This window comes from Perissodus microlepis, chromosome 1 (genome assembly GCF_051167445.1).
Source record: "Perissodus microlepis isolate ML-2025 ecotype Zambia chromosome 1, ASM5116744v1, whole genome shotgun sequence".
NCBI lineage: Eukaryota > Metazoa > Chordata > Actinopteri > Cichliformes > Cichlidae > Perissodus > Perissodus microlepis.
The window spans coordinates 37,920,467-37,933,481 of NC_140461.1; the positions used below are offsets into that span (position 1 = coordinate 37,920,467).

Sequence of the window (13,015 nt, forward strand, 5' to 3'; positions counted from 1 at the left end):
TGTGCTGTGAAGAGGAGCTGCAGCAGAGCACCAGCACAGATTCTGCGCTCAAGTTGAGAAGTGCTCCGACACAGATGCTGAGGACTTAACTCGAGTTCATGGACCGGCATCGTTTGAAAAAGTCTGTTTTAAAATGACGCATCCCCGCTAAAGGTAAGCATTAAAAATGATTTTATCATTGTTTTTCTACACGCACAGTTATTCGTTTAAGGGGGATATCGAAAAATCACTATTCAGCAGGAAGCAGTTTGTAATGATATTTCCTAATATTAATAATCTCTCTCTCTCTCTCGCTCTCTCTCTCTCTCTCTCTCTATATATATATATATACACATATATATATGTGTGAGTGCTACATGAGCACTTTTGAACCAAATTTTGAACCATATAAGCACAATGACCTCTTGCTATTTCCTGCGATTTAATGATTTAATAACTGTTGTCTTTCTGGCGATAATATGAGGCTGGCTTCCCCCAAAAGTTAGTTTCATAACTCATTTTTGAGCGGTCCTGCTGTCCCGTCCCTGTACGGTTTGGCCCTGTTTACCGCAAGTTGGCTCTTTGTTAATCTCCCCACTTTTCTGTTCAGTTTACAAGCGCCACGGCTAAACTTCACATCACCTAACAGAAACACAGTCGACTCTTCTACATGTGGATGTAGTTCACAAATTAAGCAGCTGATTGATCAATTACTAAACCATTGCAGTCAGCTCCTGTTGGTGTTAAAAGGGTGTGACTGTGCACTGAGACAGTCCTCAGCAGTCCGTGTTTCATTAATTAGGATGTTAATTGGGCAACAGAATGATTATTGCTGTTGTTGTATATCCACCGAATCCGCCTGAGGAGTCAAAGCACGCAAAGTTTAACGAGCTTGCAGCGCTAGATGGCGATCTTGAGCAAGACACATAAACCTGGAGGTGGTCCACGAGGCTTTCCATTGTGTGTGCGGAGGTTGCGTGTCTTTGAACATTACATCCACTGGTTGAAAGAAATAGAATATTTGCATTCGGTGACGATGTAAAGTTCAAAGTCAGTAGAGATATATATATATATCAATTTAGAGCCTCACAAAGAACATGCAAGTTCTTAAGAGAGACGCTTTTCAATTTCTGTTTTGTGTTCTTCTTTCAAGTTGTTAACATTTATTGCGCAGCTGTAGTGCTATGCAATATGTCACGGTTGGCATTTGTCACAAACATGCCCTTGCAATAATAGTAATGCAGCTTTTGACGACTCCCGGGCTCTTACTTTAATTAAATGAGTTTTACTTTTTAAGATGAGGCTGTGTGGGTGGCATCGACAGTTCAAGACCATAAGTTCTCAGAACCATGTGCAGGTCAGGGCTGCACCACTAGCACTCCTTTGGCAAGATGATAAGGTTGTAAGAAATCCAAAATGCATTTATCTGAGAAAAACAAAGTAAACAAGAGCGATGTCAGGTGGCTGCAGTCTCACTTAGGAATAGACCTCAGTGTCAGGAGCACATGGCTTGTGAGTTGCATCAATGTTTGACTGAAAGAAGAGAGCAGTGTGATGTGCAGATATAGTCCCAGTTGTCTTCGGGCTAGATAATGTTCTGAAATTTGCGATTTAAGTGATCAATTCACGCAACGCTGAATTTAAAAAGAAATAACAAAAATTTAAGAGAAAAAAAAATGAATATAAGAAAAATATATGAGCAAAGAGAAAACAGCCTTCTTATTATATCAAACACCTGTCAATCCACATTGTCAAAAGAAAAAGTGCACTTTAAATAAACAATGATAAAAAAAATCTGATGATTTCTGTTAGATTCAAATAAAACACACAAATGAAAAAAAGCCCCGAGGTCTTGTTTTTCTTTTCATGGAATACATTTTTCCAGTGCAAAGCTTGACAAAATTCATTTATCAAGTCCCCCCTCCCTCAAACAAAAAGAAAATAATTCCTTTTTGTTGCTCATCAAGCAGGTACTTCTGAAATCACTTCACTTCACTTGAATTCAGTTTCAGTGCCAAATCACAACAGCTGCCTGAAGGCGCTTTACATTGTACGATGATATATTTTAACTTGGCAGATGTAACACATTTTTCCACATTAACTAATACTTGCAGCTATGTAGTAACAGTACATACGGATTTCCAACCCTCTGATTTCAGTTTCCAAATTCTGAATATTGACTTGTAAATAATGGAATGTGAAAAAAGGGGGTAGGAATAGAAAAAGTGTAAACTTCATCCCAATCCTCTTCGAGCACGAACCTTGTGTAGATATAGATATTTTCATGAAAACCTCAGTGTCAGGAGCACATGGCTTGTGAGTTGCATCAATGTTTGACTGAAAGAAGAGAGCACTTGAAAACTTGATGTTTTGAAGTTTTTCTTTTGTCTTATTATTTCAGTTATATTTAAATGTTTGAATTAACATTATTCTATCTATCTATCTATCTATCTATCTATCTATCTATCTATCTATCTATCTATCTATCTATCTATCTAATGCAGTCATCATATAATATGAACTCTGATGTGCTTTTACAAAACATTAAATTTTTTCTGTTTAGATTAAAGATTATTCTAAATTTCAAATAATGTGATGAACTTTAGTTTGAAGGCTGTTGTGGGTTGATTATTTTATAGCTTTTCTCAAATCATACCAAAACCATGTTCAACAACTGGATTACCATTCCTCTTTTCTGTGTGAGTATAAATACTTTGGAAGAGATGGTTCAAAACCAAGCCTGTTTTAAGTAGAGCCAAAGCATTGCAGTGGTATTTACTGTACTATGAACAAGTATTTCCCCCTTCCTTATCTCTTTTGGCATTTTTTTTTATATTTGTCATACCTAAATGTTTCACAACATCAAAGAAATGTTATTACTAAACAAAGATAACCCAAGTAAAAAATAAAGTGCAGATTCTGAATTGTGTTTTAATTTATTAAGGGAAAAAAAACTATCCAAACCCACCTGATCTTATGTGAAAAAGTATTGGAAGTAAGTTTTGGAACGCTGAGCTCACTTTCACCAGTAACACCCACACCCGATTATTGCCAGACCAGCTGAATCAAGAAATCACTTAAAACCTGTCTGACAAAGTGAAGTAGGCTAAAAGGTTGCTAAAAGCATCTCGTGCTACAATCTAAAGAATCGACTAAGAAAGAAAGTCACTGACTATGATGAGAGAGATCATCCAGAAATTTAGAAATCTTGGAGCAGTGGGAACCTTGCCAGGAGTTGCTGGTCTACCATGGCTACTCTGCGATTGACAACTCATCCAGGAGATTACAAAAGAACACAGAACAACAGAAAGATGACTGCTTCGGCTGTATTAATAGGAGTCACTGATTGAGAATCTGTTCTTCAGCTCATATCAAACAACACTTTGACTACTCCATAGGCCGCATCTTAATAGTCCCTCAGCACTGCTGCACTTGTGATTTAGTCCATAAATGGTAAACATAATTCCAGTGTTTAAAGAATAACAGGCTGTTGAGGGTACTGAAGTGTGTCGCCAGTAGAAAATAGTTCCTGTAGGCCCGATATCCTCCCATGCATACAAACCAAATAGTCCGCTGCGCCTTGCAATCACAATCACAGCCATTAAATACCTGATTTGGTACAGAGTACACAGCAGGAAAATCAGAGGAAGCAGTGTGCTGTTCCTCTGGACAAGTGGAAGATTTTTTTTCTTGTCCCTAAAATTCAATGATGTATTTGCATAGTGTTGAAAGTACTGTTTGTCAGTCTACTAGCACATTAAACCAGACTTTCCATTTCCATTCCTATTTTGGCACAAAATGCTTTTTATATTCATGCTCATTTTGAGAAAGGGAGAAAATACATTTACATCATCTAGCACGTCAAGCAATGTTTGAAAAAGATAAACGGTTTGGGCAGGAAGAAAGTTCGAGTTTATGCACAAATGTCAAATTCAAAAACTAGGCAGTGTTGTCCGTTTCTTTCATGCCAGCAGAAAGCCAGTTTCCTGTTACTTTATTTTGTATACTAACATTATTAGTATGACCAGATAAATCAGCGAGATTATTGGTGGGATGGTGCCATGTCCCTGAATTACTGTTGTGTATTTACTAGGTAATAAATTTGGCAGCAGGAGGCTGTTAAATGCTGACTTTCACCTAAGAGCTGCTGGTGGTTGGCATCTGATGTGATCTCTCCATCTTACTGTGGACAGACCATGATACTGTGCTGCAGCAACAGCAGCAGCAGCTGATTTTCCAGTTTGCTGACCCCTTTCTCTAGGGAATCCTACATATTCTGTCAGATCAATACATGTAATCAGTGCTGATAAATGGGAGAACGCTATCTGTTGTTTCTCAAGGACATGTCATATTGGAGTTCCAGCTCTTGTGGCCTGAGCTTCTTATGCTGGTTATTAGAAAAAAGATGCAGGAAAATGTAATAGCAAGTAGTGTTATATATGGTATTAGAATAACTGGTTGATTGCTAAAAGGTTTGTGTGTGGGTGTAGGTGGAAGCTATGAATTATGGAGAGAATTTGTCTAAGAGTTTGAGCTCTGTTCTCTCAGGATGAGGCAACGGCAAAACATCAGCCATGCAATTCAAATAGCTCATAAGGTGGAGGTAAAAAGGAGAGACCATTAAGGCCAGCAGCCCATCGGCTCTCAGCATCCTATTCATCGTGCAACAAAGGCCGAGCAAGCAGGAAGAAAAGCAACATGAAACATTTTTAAGTGGTTCTGCCTAGTGGGCACTTTAGAGTGGACAGGAGGGAGGGCGATGAGGCTGGCCATTACAAAGCATCATGAATTCTGTCCTTAGGGCAAATGCACGAGTAACACATTATAGACAAAACAGATGGAGGGCTCCCACGTGAGGGGAGAGAAAGAGAGCAGCGTCGTACGAGTGCAGGACAGGATAGGTCACTAAGGTTTCAGGGGTTGCTGTGACCTGGCAAATTGACACATGCTTTGAAAAATGGAACCAGTGTGTGGTTTGTGTTTGCTGAGGGCATGCAAAGGCTTTCTTGGAGAGGAGGCTCTTTTCACCAGCTTGTGATGGAAGCCACAATAGATACAGCGCATCCCAAAAGTTTCCACAGTGCTTCACTTGTTCCAAATTTTAGTCGTGTTGCAGCCTCATTCCAAAATGGATTCAATTAATTTTTTTACCTCAAAATGCTACATACAATAGCGTGCAATGACAACGTGAGAAAGGTTTGCTTGAAATTTGTTCTAAAAAATAAAAATAATAGAAACATGTACAGCCTTTGTCATGACACTCGGGTGCATCCTGTTTCTGCTGATCTTTTGTGAGAGGTTTTTACAACTTGATTGTACACGTCCTACTGCTGAAAAACATCTCCATAGTGTGACACTTCAATGCGCCACTGACAGTTTTGCATGTCACATAATATGCTCAAGCCTTTTAATTCATCTGCAATTTTTTTAATTTTCCAATTATTTCTAATAAAGGTCTTTAAACCAAGTTTGAAGGCAGCTGTTTTTTAAGGATATGTCCTCACAGGTCAACCAGCACAAACATGATGTTACAGAGTAGGAATAAGATTGCTGTAAATATGAAGAATTTAAATGAACTCAGTTTTATCCCATGCAGCAGTTATACTGGTCCACATAACACTGATGGGGAACATTTCTTTCTACAGAACAATTTCCAGTTGGTTCATTTATGTTCAGTTTGGTAATAAGTGACGTGTTAGACATATTACAGGATTATCTAAGCTTAGATGCAGCGCAGAAAGGTTTTTACAATAAAGGCTGTAAAACTGATGTGCATGTGTGTCCTGTTCTAGGAGCTATAAGTCTCTATTTTATCCAAAAGGCAGAAATTCAACCCCACGCCACTCTTGAAATAACAGATTCATCATTTGCATAGAGAGGCAGAAAGAGTTGTATAGAGAAACAATTTTTTAAAAAGTCCAGGAAGTAAATGATGGAAAAATAAAATAATAAAATAAAATACATATAAAAATAGTTCAAACTAAATGGAAAAGTAATTAACTAATTTAAAAAGAAAATGCTTGGAGAAAATGTAATTACAAATATCATTTTCTGTCACATTTTTCCCTGAGATGGACTAGTGCCGTGTCCTGTCCTGTCAGTTTGCAGAGCTATCAGCTCCAGTGGAAAGTGGTTAAGCAAGTGGGTGAATTTCTGTCACATTTATTTTTGACATTTTAGATTTGGTACATGGATTCTTTTTTTTAGGTCTTTCCAGACTGTATACTAGGGGACATGAAAATGAGGAAAAGACCAAAGAAAAAATGTAAACTGAACAAAATAAAGAAATGTGACCATTCAAGAAAAACGTTCATTAATGTTTTGTTATGGTAAACGGACTGATTCTTATATAGCTCTTCTACTCTCCCGGAGTGCTCAAAGTGCTCAACATGCCACATTCACAGTCTTCTATGCTTTTAAGTACTTGCTAACTACCATTCACACACCGATGGATGCATCGGAGAGCAACTTGGGGTAACTATCTTGCCCAAGGATATTTGGCATGCGGACCAGGGGGAGCTAAGACAGGGATCGAACCACCAGCCTTCTGATCAGTAGATGACCTGCCCCACCTCCTGAGCTACAGTTACAAGCTACATGTATAGATAAAAAAACACACACACAGCAAACACAAGACATCACCAAATTTAGTTTCACTTGTTTGTTTTTCCTTTTGCACTTGTTGTTCTCAGTAGTTCTGCTGGCATGATATGGATTGTAAGCAGGCTTAATAACAGGCTCAAATATATTTTCTACTTTCAGTCTAAAATAATATGGTAGTTTGCTGATGGTTAGTCTCCATTTAGTCTCTATTTCAGGCAATAGGATTTGGGGGGAATTTTTGCCACTACTGAAATTTCAGGTTTTGTTTTTTGTTTTTTTTATAAAACCCTGGAGACAAACAATTAGAACAACTATGTTGCTGGTAATGAATATTGACCTTGTCTGGTCTGTGAGACAAGTAAGAGCAGAGTTCATGCTGTGACCCACTGGTACACAGGGACTGAGGGGAGAAAGGGTTTTAATTCTGCTGTTGCATAATATACTATTTTGACTGTACATGTGGAGAGTACTGCTCAGTCACATTAGAGAGGCACTTAATTATCCTCTGCATCTTAGTGTGTAGTTACTTTTTCTGTGGATTTAGCATTCATAAGAAGTTGTCGACTTCAAGCTAAACAGCTTTGCCAGTTTCCGTCATCACAGACACTGGGTGCTGGAAGCATTATAGTGGATTATACTAAGACCAGCAGAGCACAGCAAGACTTGCTCAATGTAAAGCAATCCTCTTCATTTTCTGACAGTCAACAGTCTCCGTGGGGGTTAGTTACTGGCCATTTTGTGGCAGCTGCTAACAAACAGAACAACATCCTCTGACATGAAATTTAATCAACAGCTAGGTCCATAAATATTTGGACAGAGAACAATTTTTTCTCATTTTGGTTCTGTACATTACCACAATGAATTTTAAGTGAAACAACTCACATGCAGTTGAAGTGCAGGCTTTCAGCTTTATTCAGTGGGTTGAACAAAAAGTTTGCATACAAATGTGAGTAACTAAAGTATTTTCTTAAACACAACCCCTTCATTTCATGGGCTCGAAAGTAACTGGACATATTAACTAACTGAAAATAAAAGGTTCATTTCTAATAGTTGTTTGAAAAACCCCTTTGGTGGCAATGACAGCCTGAAGTCTTGAACTCATGGATGAACACAGATGCTGGTTTCCTCCTTTTTAATGCTCTCACAGGCCTTTACTGCAGCGGGTTTCAGTTGCTGTTTGTTTGTGGGCGTTTCTGTGCAAAGTTTAATCTTCAACAAGTGAAATGCAGCTCCGTTGGGTTAAGATCAGGTTGTTTGCATTAATAAACTCCTGGGTTGCTTTGGCTGTATGTTGTGGCTCATTGTCCATCTGTATTATGAAACACTGCCTAATCAATCTGACTGCATTTAGCTGGATTTGAGCAGACAGTCTCTGAACACCTCAGAGTTCATGAGCTGTTCCACACCTTCTTCATACTTTATTCTTGCCATCATTCTCGTAGAGGTTGATCTTGGTTTCATCTGACCAAAGAAAGTGGAAAGAAAGTTCTTGAGGCTGATGAGTGGCTTGCACCTTGCAGTGAACCCTCTATATTTACTTTCATGCAGTCTTCTCTTTATGGTAGACTTGGATATCTATATGTCTACCTCCTGGAGAGAGCTGCTCACTTGGTTGGAAATGATTCTGCGATCAGCCACCACTGTTGTCTTCTGTGGACGTCCAGGGTTTTTTCTGCGTTGCTGAGTTCACCAGTGCTTTCTTTCATTTCATTTCTCAGGATGTACCAAACTGTAGATTTTGCCAGTCCTAATATTGTAGCAGTTTCTCTGATGCGTTCTGTTTTCACAGTTTAACGATAGCTTATTTCACCTGCATGGAGAGCTCCTTTAAACTGCACGTTGTCTGTTCACAATAAAATCTTCAAAACGCAAGCACCACACCTCAAATCAACTCCAGGGTTTTTCTCTGCTTAATTGATAATGACATAACAAAAGAATAGCCCACACCTGCCTACGAAATAGCCTTTGAGTCAATTGTCCAATAACATGCAAGCACCACACAGAAAAGACCTGGCTAGGTGGTTGAATCAAACCCAGGACCTTCTTGCTGTGAGGCAACAATGCTAATCACCGCACCACTGTGCTGCTCAATATTGATCGTTATTGATAATTAAAAAAAAAAAAAGTAATCTGAAAGTAACTAATTATCCTAGTTTCTTTGTTTAAAAAGAAAAAAGTAAATAGGCATAGCTTAGTTCATTCAGTACCCCCAATGTTGATATGCACACCTTTTCATAATGAAAGCCACTTTTGAACGTGTTGCTCCTCCTTTGGCCTGGATGACTTTGATCAGCCGTCTAACCGAGCCATGAAAGTGTGCTGGAAGAAAAAATCATCTGAACAAAAAAAATATTTTAAAATACATTTACTGGTTACAAAGAAATTGATTTAAAAATGGTAAATGGCCTGTATTTGTATAGCGCTTTTACTAGTCCCTAAGGACCCCAAAGCGGTTTACACATCCAGTCATCCACCCATTCACACACTGGTGATGGCAGCTACATTGTAGCCACAGCCACCCTGGGGCGCACTGACAGATGCGAGGCTGCCGGACACTGGCGCCACCGGGCCCTCTGACCACCACCAGTAGGCAACGGGTGAAGTGTCTTGCCCAAGGACACAACGACTGAGACTGTCCAAGCCGGGGCTCGAACCGGCAACCTTCCGATTACAAGGCGAACTCCCAACTCTTGAGCCACAATCAGTAAATACTGACCAATCATTCACAAAAATTAAAAAACATTGACATTTAACTTCAATCTGCATTACTACCTCTTCCTGTTGGAACAGTGCAGACCACCTTGAAATCCTCTATGCCAGGTTCTTCATTCACCACCTCCTGACGCATGTAGGCAAATGTACGAGCCATTTTTGTCTCCAGTGTCATTGTTTCTCCTTTTGATTGCTGTCAGCAGTTCAAGTCTCCTTTTCCATTCCTTCTTGTGTTTCTCCCAAAGGATGGAATAAAAGTTTGCTTCAGCTCTTCTTGGTTTCTTTATTTTTGCTGCAGGAAAAACAGAAGCACTAGCTTTGGATTTAACCGAGTTCACAGACTCTGGACATCCCTGTGATTTCAGCAGAGTCCTGTAGTTTCCCATTTTGTACTTCAGCCTCTGTTTCCACACAGTCTAATTGTTTTTTTTTTTTACTAATCCCAGACTTAAATGCATTACAAGTGTCAGAATTTTTTCTGTATTTATGACTTTTGAAGTTTTCATAAATATTTGTTTTATAAGCACAGTCCTTGAATACACATGTGACAGTTTCCTTATTCTTCAGATGTTGAAATATATGTTGAAAAAAACTCTCTCTCATTGGAAAGTTGATTATAATCACAAATGGAGCATGTGACTCTGGTTAGGCCTTTGGTAACTGGTTGTTGGATTGGATGATTTCTTGATAAATGGCTCAGTAAGACATTCCAGGTCTTGAATCAAGATGCACAACTTAAATAAGTGCATGGATACGAATGGCCCCGTCCATTATGTCTGTGATTTAGTTTGTTCTGCTTGAGCAATTCAGATCTCCTGGAAAACCTCTTGCAGTCTGTGTATCTCCACATGAAGTGCAACTCTAGAAGGATAAGAGAGGGACTTTGTTACCTGTATGTTGATGAATTTGAACGCATCCTGGGAAAAATACAATCATGAAACAAATACAGAGACAGAGGAAATTTGGAATACTGTGACAACCCTAGAACCATGAAACATTTAAGACGTGTGTCTTCAGGCTTGGTTATATATATAGCTTCAGAATGCATTTTTACCACAACTATTTCATTATTTAATACCCTAGTAAAAAGTTTTATGCTCGGTAATTTTAAAAAACTATCAGAATGACTAATTTTAAATCAATGTCTTATATTACTCCTATTGCAGGTGATTGTTTTACATATGTGCACTCATTTGATGGTCAGAAAGGACCATAAAATGAGATTTAGGAGGTAAAACAAACACTCATTGGACATTAATCCATTCTCCACCACATAATCTGAGGTTGGGTTGTGAGGACAGCAGGCTAAGCAGAGAGGCCTGTACTTCGCTCTCGCCAGCCACCTCCCTACCTGGAGGAATCCTGAAGAGTTCCCAGGCCAGCTGAGAGACAGAGTCCCTCCGGTATGGCCTGACTTTGCATTTTAAAAATTTCTTTCTAAATTATTGGTAGATAAGCCTCAGAATGTTAAGCTATTCCTTTATAAAACAAATATGGCTCACCTTAGATTGTTTGATGAAGAGAAGGGAAGAGAGGGGGAGGGTACATATCCATATTTTTATATCTATGTATCAAAACAAAGCTGACACTTGTGAGACTTCGTCAGAGGTGTGAGCATCACAGCAGATGCCTTTTTGCTAAAGTAACTGAGGATAAAACAGAGAAAAACATGAAGGAGATTTTCCTGGCCTGGCTTTTTATAGTAGATGATCCATGAATCAACACATGAACATTACCTGATGCCGCCGAAGTGAAGCAGAGCAAAATTACAGAGGTTTTGAACGATCTGCGCTGTGTTTACGTCTTTGTGTGGAATCCACTTACCTGCTCTCATTTGCTGTTTTAGCTGTTGGGCGGTTGTTGAAATAGTTTTGTGAGCTTTAACCTGAGATTCTGTTGTTTCTGGCAAAATACATTTATATTTAAAGATCAATCCGGGATTTAATGAATCAATATCGTATTATTCAAACTAAAATTGATTAGAACTGGGAAATCCAGTTTTTTTTAAACCCACCCCTACTGAGCTACTAGTTGTCAGCCTAGATGCTGGGTATCGAAGTTTCCAGAGTTCCCACATCCGATGTGACTCCCTCCGCTGGGGTTACTTCCATAGTAGCATTCCAACAGCACCCGGTTCTTATCTCGTGTCCACTTATGTCTTCTTGTTCCAGTAGCCCACTCCTCATCAGAGTGTCCTGGTTCCTCAACACCTGACGCGGACCTTGTTAATCTGGATGTTAAGATCATGACAATAGTGGCTCTGAAAGCAGGAGTAACTTTAAAAATCGAACCATTTCTAAATTATGTTTCAGCTCATTTTACTAAATATATTTGTTAGTAAATACGTTATTGCGTAGTTGTTGTGTTTGAGGTGTCTGGAGCTTAATGGCTGGATCATGAACCATAATGATCTCAGTTCAGATCTGGCATTATAGCCTTTTTTGTGGCTTTTCTTTATCTCTGCCCCCTAATGTCTTTTTTAAAAAATTGTAATTATCCAGTGAAAGCATCATGCGTTCTGCTTTATGTAGATGATAGTTGATCATTAGCCGGGGTCACTTTGGACAGAACTCTAAAAAGAGCATCTCCTTAATTTACATTTAAATCATGTAATGCAGTTTTCATGAAGAATTTCTCAACACAGTAGTTGCCATTAATGAATAAAGGAACGTACTGATTACTATGTGCTGTGGTGCTTTGAAAGCACCTTGATATTATTTATAAAGTGAATATCTGACAGAACTTTGTTGATATATTTGCTTTCTTTTGCTTTAATGTTAGCAGCAGGGCTGCCAAAACATACTAATTATGACTGACAATCTTCAGAGGTTTAAAATGCTTGTGGATCTACAAACATAGATGTGCAATCATTTAATAAGGATGGTGATAACGTCCTGGCAGCATTAAAGGGTTTGCTTAGATTAAGTTACAGATTAACTGTTTTCTTTGAATTTAAGATCTCATTTGTGCAATTAGCTTGTTGTACTTTTGAAAAGAAGATTGTAATACTACGAAACCATAAACATTTTATATTATAAATATATTATATAATATATAAACTTGCTTTTATTAAAACCTGAAAATAGTAGTCATGTGTCTGTTAGGTCATCAGGAATCGACAAAAAATATTTCTGTAGAAACTGTGGAAAACTATGTACAAAGTTATTTTGCCCTATATGTGTAATCTATACATCAAAATGTAGCCATCATTGTCCTCTTTCATCAGTGTCATTCTCACTGAGACAGGATTTACAGTTCCTGTCACCAAAGCAGAGCCTCCTCCATTCCCCATAGAGGACAATGTTAAAACAGCTCCCAAATTTCAGCTGAAAACCAAAGTGCAGGCTGTCTTTACACTGTCACCACGTCCATATAATAAACTCTGTTAACATGAAAGTTGAGTATTTTGGGGACTGGAAGTTGCTGTCGTTCACGGTGAAAATTTTTTTTCGATATGACTTATGGATTCACATTGAGCTTCTTTCAGGTCTTTTTCTCTCGTACTGCGTTTATCTGAGCACTTTTTCCCCCCCGGTTCCGGGTCGCTAACTTTAGTCTTTAATTCTAACTTTAATGCTCTTTTCGTTGTTGTATTTCGCCGTCTACTCTGTATATTTGTATTCTTTTCTTTTTCCTCATTTTTGTGATTTTTCGGACTTGTTTTCGACACTCGACATGACCCCAAGGCTCACCTACACCAGGGACTCCCTCATCCAGCTGC

General features: G+C 38.7%; 1 protein-coding gene across 3 annotated transcripts in view; it reads left to right on the forward strand.

Annotated features, from left to right (window-relative positions):
• LOC146394232 (multiple epidermal growth factor-like domains protein 11) overlaps positions 1-13,015 on the forward strand; it is a 243,083-nt gene continuing 230,068 nt past the window's right edge. For 2 of the 3 annotated variants that reach the window (XM_084922887.1, XM_084922893.1), the window contains exon 1: positions 3-153. The gene's annotated coding sequence lies outside the window, so the exon portion shown is untranslated. Of the gene's footprint in view, positions 154-13,015 lie in introns of all 3 variants that reach the window. The other variant, XM_084922899.1, reaches the window with a different exon arrangement.